The following is a 7,540-nucleotide window of genomic DNA, read 5'->3' as shown; positions in this document are numbered from 1 at the left end:
TGGCCTCTGAGAATGTAACGTTAGCTTATAGCTAACCAGATCAAGTCTCTGATGCGGACTTCTCCAGTCCTTCCCCTAAGATTTGTCTGGAATAAGAACAGAACAAAAAAAACTCTTAAATCATGCCAGTCATTTATCCACCAGCCTTGGCCTAGTAACCGAAAGGTTGCAAGTTTGAATCCCCGAGCTGACATGGTACAAATCTGTCGTCCTGCCCTTGAACAAGGCAGTTAACCCACTGTTCCTAGGCTGTCATTGAAAATAGGAATCTGTTCTTAACTGACTTGCCTAGTTAAATAAAGGTAAAAATAAAAAATCTCCTTTAGTGCTGTATCACAAGACCCTCTAGGATGGACAGCCTGAGTCTCAAACCTACCTCTCCAGATCCTCTCAGCAGAGACTGGTCCATCCTTCACCTGGACTGACACACAGACTGAGGTGGGGTAAGGTTTCCTCCCTGTGCAGATGTAGGTATAGGGAGGTGTTCAGTACTTCCTTCTCTGGCTATACGTTCAGGAGTTGTTCCTGATAAAGAATAACTAGGACTCCAGAGTTTTTTTTTTCTGCCTAGGTCACATTGTCAGGACACTCCTAACCATTTGACTAGGGATGGACATTTCCCATTCACCTTTCAAGGCAGGAGATGTGTTTCGGATGGGAGGCAGCTCTCTTTACCGCCGGAGTGTTAGGCATTCTCCCTCCAGCACATTTCCTCAGTGCAGATCTGGTAAGATGATTTTCCTAATATGGTCACAACTCTCGAAAAAAAATTTTTTTGTTTGGTGTGAATATCAACTTTAAAGGGCGACTGGGACTACGTCATGTTCTCCTGAGGGTCTTTCACAATTTCTCTCTCTCTCTCACTCACTCACTTACACACACACTTCCAGGTCTATGCCCAAACAGTTCGAGCTTCTAATTTTAAAAATGAATCTCTCCAGAAATAAGTCTCTCACTGTTGCCACCTGTTATAGACCCCCTTCAGCTCCCAGCTGTGCCCTGGACACCATATGTGAATTGATTGCCCCACCATCTTCTGTTAGGTGACCTAAACTGGGATATGCTTAACACCCCTACAATCTAAGCTAGATGCCCTCAATCTCACACAATTTATCAAGGAACCCACCAGGTACAACCCTAAATCCGTAAACATGGGCACCCTCATAGATATTATTCTGACCAACTTGCCCTCCAAATACACCTCTGCTGTTTTAAATCAGGATCTCAGCGATCACTGCCTCATTGCCTGCATCCACTATGGGTCCGCAGTCAAACGACCACCCCTCATCACTGTCAAACGCTCCCTAAAACACTTCTGCGAGCAGGCCTTTCTAAATCGACCTGGCCGGGGTATCCTGGAAAGATATTGACCTCATACCGTCAGTAGAGGATGCCTGGTTGTTTTTTTTTTTAAAGTAATTTCCTCACCATCTTAAATAAGCATGCCCCTTTCAAAAAATTTTGAACTAAGAACAGGTTTAGCCCTTGGTTCACTCCAGACCTGACTGCCCTCGACCAGCACAAAAACATCCTGTGGCGTACTGCACTAGCATCGAATAGTCCCTGCGATATGCAACTTTCTAGGGAAGTCAGGAACCAATATACACAGTCAGTTAGGAAAGCAAAGGCTAGCTTTTTCAAACAGAAATTGCATCCTGTAGCTCTCACTCCAAAAAGTCCATGGAGAATAAGAGCACCTCCTCCCAGCTGCCCACTGCACTGAGGCTAGGAAACACTGTCACCACCGATAAATCCACGATAATTGAGAATTTCAATAAGCATTTCTCTACGGTTGGCAATGCTTTCCTCCTGGCTACCCCAACCCCGGCCAACAGCTCCGCACCCCCCGCAGCTACTTGCCCAAGCCTCCCCAGCTTCTCCTTTAACCAAATCCAGATAGTAGATGTTCTGAAAGAGCTGCAAAACCTGGACCCATACAAATCAGCTGGGCTAGACAATCTGGACCCTCATTTTCAAAATGTATCTGCCCCCATTGTTGTAACCCCTATTACTATTCTGTTCAACCTCTCTTTTGTATCGTCCGAGATTCCTAAAGATTGGAAAGTTGCCGCGGTCATCCCCCTCTTCAAAGGGGGAGACACTCAAGACCCAAACCATTACAGCCCTATGTCCATCCTGCCCTGCCTTTCTAAAGTCTTCGAAAGCCAAGTGAACAAACAGATCACTGACCATTTCGAATCCCACCGTACCTTCTCCGCTGTGCAATCCGGTTTCCGAGTTGGTCACGGGTGCACCTCAGCCACGCTCAAGGTACTAAACGATATCATAACCGCCATCGATAAAAGACAGTACTGTGCAGCCGTCTTCATCGACCTGGCCAAGGCTTTCGACTCTGTCAATCACCGTATTCTTATCGGCAGACTCAACAGCCTTGGTTTCTCAAATGACTGCCTCCCCTGGTTCACCAACTACTTCTCAGATAGAGTTAAGTGTGTCACATGGGAAGGCCTGTTGTCCGGACCTCTGGCAGTCTCTATGGGGGTACCACCGGGTTCAATTCTCAGGCCGACTCTTTTCTCTGTATATATCAATGATGTCGCTCTTGCTGCAGGTGATTCCTTGATCTACCTCTACACAGACGACACCATTCTGTATACATCTGGCCCTTCTTTGGACACTGTGTTAACAAACCTCCCAACGAGCTTCAATGCCATACAACACTCCTTCCGTGGCCTCCAACTGCTCTTAAATGCTAGTAAAACTAAATGCATGCTCTTCAACCGATCGCTGCCTGCACCCACCCGCCCGCCCGACTAGCATCACTACTCTGGACGGTTCTGACTTATGTGGACAACTACAAATACCTAGGTGTCTGGCTAGACTGTAAACTGTCCTTCCAGACTCACATTAAGCATCTCCAATCCAAAATTAAATCTAGAATCGGCTTCCTATTTTGCAACAAAGCCTCCTTCACTCACGCTGCCAAACATACCCTCGTAAAACTGACTATCCTACCGATCCTCGACTTCGGCGATGTCATTTACAAAATAGCCTCCAACACACTACTCAGCAAACTGGATGCAGTCTATCACAGTGCCATCCGTTTTGTTACCAAAGCCCCATATACCACCCACCACTGCAACCTGTATGCTCTCGTCGGCTGGCCCTCGCTACATATTCGTCGCCAGACCCACTGGCTCCAGGTCATCTATAAGACTTTGCTAGGATAAAGCTCCGCCTTATCTCAGCTCACTGGTCACCATAACAACACCCACCCGTAGCACGCGCTCCAGCAGGTATATCTCACTGGTCATCCCCAAAGCCAACACCTCTTTTGGCCGCCTTTCCTTCCAGCTGCCAATGACTGGAACGAATTGCAAAAATTGCTGAAGTTGGAGACTTAAATCTCCCTCACTAACTTTAAGCATCAGCTATCTGAGCAGCTTACCGATCACTGCAGCTGTACACAGCCAATCTGTAAATAGCCCATCCAACTACCTACCTCATCCCCATATTGTTTTTATTGACTTTTTTTGCTCTTTTGCACACCAGTATTTCTACTTGCACATCATCATCTGCACATCTATCGCTCCAGTGTTAATTTGCTAAATTGTAATTACTAAGCTACTATGGCCTATTTATTGCCTTATCACCTTACTCCATTTGCACACACTGTATCTAGATTTTTCTATTGTGTTATTGACTTTACTTTTGTTTATCCCATGTGTAAACTGTGTGTTTTGTCACACTGTTTTGCTTTATCTTGGCCAGGTCGCAGCTGTAAATGAGAACTTGTTCTCAACTGTCCTACCTGGTTAAATAAAGGTGAAATAAAAAATAAAAACATTTAAAAAACATACACCTCTAACAGAAACGTATCTCCTATATTTGGAGAGTATATGTGTGTTCAAAGTGAGCAGTGGTTTAGCAACTACTCATCACCTACCAGGTTGAACCGGGGACAGGAAAGCTAAATGTCATAGCTAGCCAACACAGCTAGCCAACTCTGCTAGCCAGCCAGACCCTCATATGACAATGAAAGTAGGGTGACCACATGTCCCAGTTTGTGCAGGACAGTCCCACATTTTGGCCCTTTGTCCCACGTCCTGCAAGTCAAAAAATCCTGTCGTGCATTTTCTCAAAAGATTCTGACACCACTAATTTACAAAAAAGGTAGATTTGTTCCGTATTTGTTAGGCATTCAGCGGAGAGGAAGAGGCGATGCGAGGGGTTTCACTCGCCAAAATTTGTCCAAAATAAGCCCATTGCATTTCTATGGGCTTATTTTGGACCTAAAATTTTCGCCTGCCTTCCCACCTTTGGGCCAACGACTACCCATTGTTAGGACGGAGACATGAGCATCTCGTCATTATATACAGATCTCTGTTTACAGTCACGTTGCTCTTTTATATATCATTTATATATCATAAGGATGTGCCACTGATGATGTTAAACACTTCTCCAATCATTGTTGAAATCTGATATTCTGTGGAGTGTAAGGCGAGATGTAGGCCAATGTCATACCAATCACAAAATTCCAGCTAAATTTGGAGGACAGTTAAAAAAAACATGCTTCTGACGAAGAGCTACAAAAGTAAATAAATAGCCGTATTAGACTGAAAGTATATATAAGGTGATTAAACTGAGGCGGTACTGCCCCCAAAAATTATGAATGTAGGCTACACTGTCCCGTGAATGTCAAATCATCCCTTTGTCCTGCATTTGGGTATTTTAAATGTGTCATCCTAAATGGAAGACATAGCACACCTGTCTAAGATTCTCTTGCATCTAGATTTGTGGGATTAATTGGCAGTATGGCAGGAACAGCTGTCATGCTTAGGGCTATAAATGTTATAGAATCTCAATACAGATGCCCTTGGTATACAGGAAGACAATACCCTCACCTTCATCATCCTCATTAGCATACAGAGGAGGCTAAATGAATGGGTCTCATCATCATCAGTTTATGAAAGGAACGTGTCATGGTTTCTTGTTAGCCATGCCAAGAGGGAGATATGTGTTTACTCTCATGTGCTGTGTTACTACTGTAGGTGCTGGTTTAGAACTAATTCATTCAGATGTTAATCTCTCTAAGGGTAGAGGACGGGAGCATTCTCTCCATTATATAGCGTGTTTAATGTGTCTGCTTACAAGAGAGAGAGACAGAGAGAGACAGGAAGAAAGAGAGAGTGTGTGCGTGCGTGCGTGCGTGCGTGCGTGCGTGCGTGTGTGTGAGACGGCAGTAACCAGATCAGTGTGGCAGCCTTCACCCTCCCCTTCAGTAGAAATGAACACCAGCTCAGCATAAGCTCAGCTCACATACTTCTGGTCTGAGGTTTGAAAGACCCAGACACCTATAAAACATTACAGACTAGACTCAAGTAGACTAACTCTCTCTCTCATCTCCTCTCTCTCAGCGAAAAGTAAACATTTCAGAAGGGTCAACCACCATCTGTGACTCTCAAATCTCTAAAAAGTAAAGATGGTTAGATGAGTGATTTAAGAGTAGAGATATAAACAAAAACAAACCAAGTTATGAAACAATTGTTTGACAGAACATTTCATTCTTATCCTATTTGCCAATGATTGTCTCTCTGGATACTTTAGTTATTCCAGAGAGAAGGGGGTTTAGTATTAGTAAAGCCTGACAAAACGAGTGCTTGGGACTACGAGGTTCCAGGGCCGGCGACAGAATGAATCAGTTGGACGGGCCTTTGATTTCCATAGGCGGGGCATGTTTTTGCACGGGCCCTCCTATGTGTGCACTTGCTTGCATTTAGATTTGTTTTTATGGGTGTAATAGCAAAGACCATAGGCTGCTCGTGAGTTTCAAGTTTGGGGAAGCTTGCAATTTACCATTTCTACCCATCTGTGTGCCAGTTATGATTATTTTGATATACGCATTTTCGTGGAACAGTTTCATTTCAATAATTACATTTTAGTTTCTCAAAATCATTGTCATGTGGTTAATCATACAAGTCGGAAGTAAAATGATACAAGTCTAAAAGTTAAAAATAAACTATGGCAAGAGCACTACCCTCTGTCATATGGACACATTAATATTCTGTGACCCATTAGAGGCTAAAGAAATGAGAGCATAGAACTCAGAGATTGCCAATTGGCCAATGCAGCAGTAGGCCTATAACTTCCATCATCAACTAAGTAAAATACATAGGCCTAAAGCTGACACATAAAAACAGTACAAAATATCCTGATGAAAATTCTGGTTCCACATTAATCTCTCTACGCCTCTCTTTCTATCTGTTTTGACTTGAGCTATTGCGAGTGAAGTGCAACATTGTATTAAATCATCAACTGGGTCCGGCCTGAAGCTGTAGCTAGCGAACTTGCATCATTGTATCAACGAGCCTATTTCGGACCCTCAGAGTTTCCTGTGCCAGTGAGCTCAGGACAGACAAATGTTTTATGACGTTTCCACTGGATATATAGGATCATCAGATCATGATATTTTGCTCTTTCACACCGAGGCTTGGTGATTATCGAGGCCAGGAGTGTTGGAATGTTTTTTTTTTAAATACTGAGGAACTATCATTCGCAATGGATATTCAAAAAACAGAATTAGTTGACTTTTGTGAGGCGAACAAAAAATGAATGAGAAGCTCAGCTTACAGGTTATGTGCACACTGCCCATAAAAGGAGGTGGAAACTGAGCTTCCAAATGTATGACTATTAGAGACACATATTTCCCTCAGATTACATAGATCCACAAACCCAATTTTGATAAACTCCCATATCTACTGTGGTTCTAAATCAATAGCTGTTTAGTGGTCTGAAAATGTTGGAAACATTAATAACTTGCTTGACCATGCTGTAGGTCATGTCTGTTACTATACAGTTGAAGTCGGAAGTTTACATACACTTAGGTTGGAGTCATTAAAACTTGTTTTTCAACCACTCCACACATTTCTTGTTAACAAACTATAGTTTTGGCAAGTCGGTTAGGACATCTACTTTGTGCATGACACAAGTAATTTTGCCAACAATTGTTTATAGACAGATTATTTTACTGATAATTCCCTGTATCACAATTCCATTGGGTCAGAAGTTAACATGCACTATGTTGACTGTGCCTTTAAACAGCTTGGAAAATTCCAGAAAATGATGTCATGGCTTTAGAAGCTTCTGATAGGCTAATTGACATCATTTGAGTCAATTGGAGGTATACCTATGGATGTATTTCAAGGCCTACCTTCAAACTCAGTGCCTCTTTGCTTGACATCATGGGAAAATCAAAAGAAATCAGCCAAGACCTCAGAAAAAACATTGTAGACCTCCACAATTCTGGTTCATCCTTGGGAGCAATTTCCAAATGCCTGAAAGTACCACGTTCATCTGTACAAACAATAGTACGCAAGTATATGAGACCACGCAGCCGTCATACCGCTCAGGAAGGAGATGCGTTTTGTCTCCTAGAGATGAACGTACTTTGGTGTGAAAAGTGCAAATCAATCCCAGAACAACAGCAAAGGACTCTGTGAAGATGCTGGAGGAAACAGGTACAAAAGTATACATATATCCACAGTGAAACGAGTCCTATATCGACATAACCTGAAAGGCT

The sequence above is a fragment of the Salmo salar genome, chromosome ssa05 (genome assembly GCF_905237065.1).
Source record: "Salmo salar chromosome ssa05, Ssal_v3.1, whole genome shotgun sequence".
NCBI lineage: Eukaryota > Metazoa > Chordata > Actinopteri > Salmoniformes > Salmonidae > Salmo > Salmo salar.
This window is presented reverse-complemented; position numbering follows the sequence as displayed.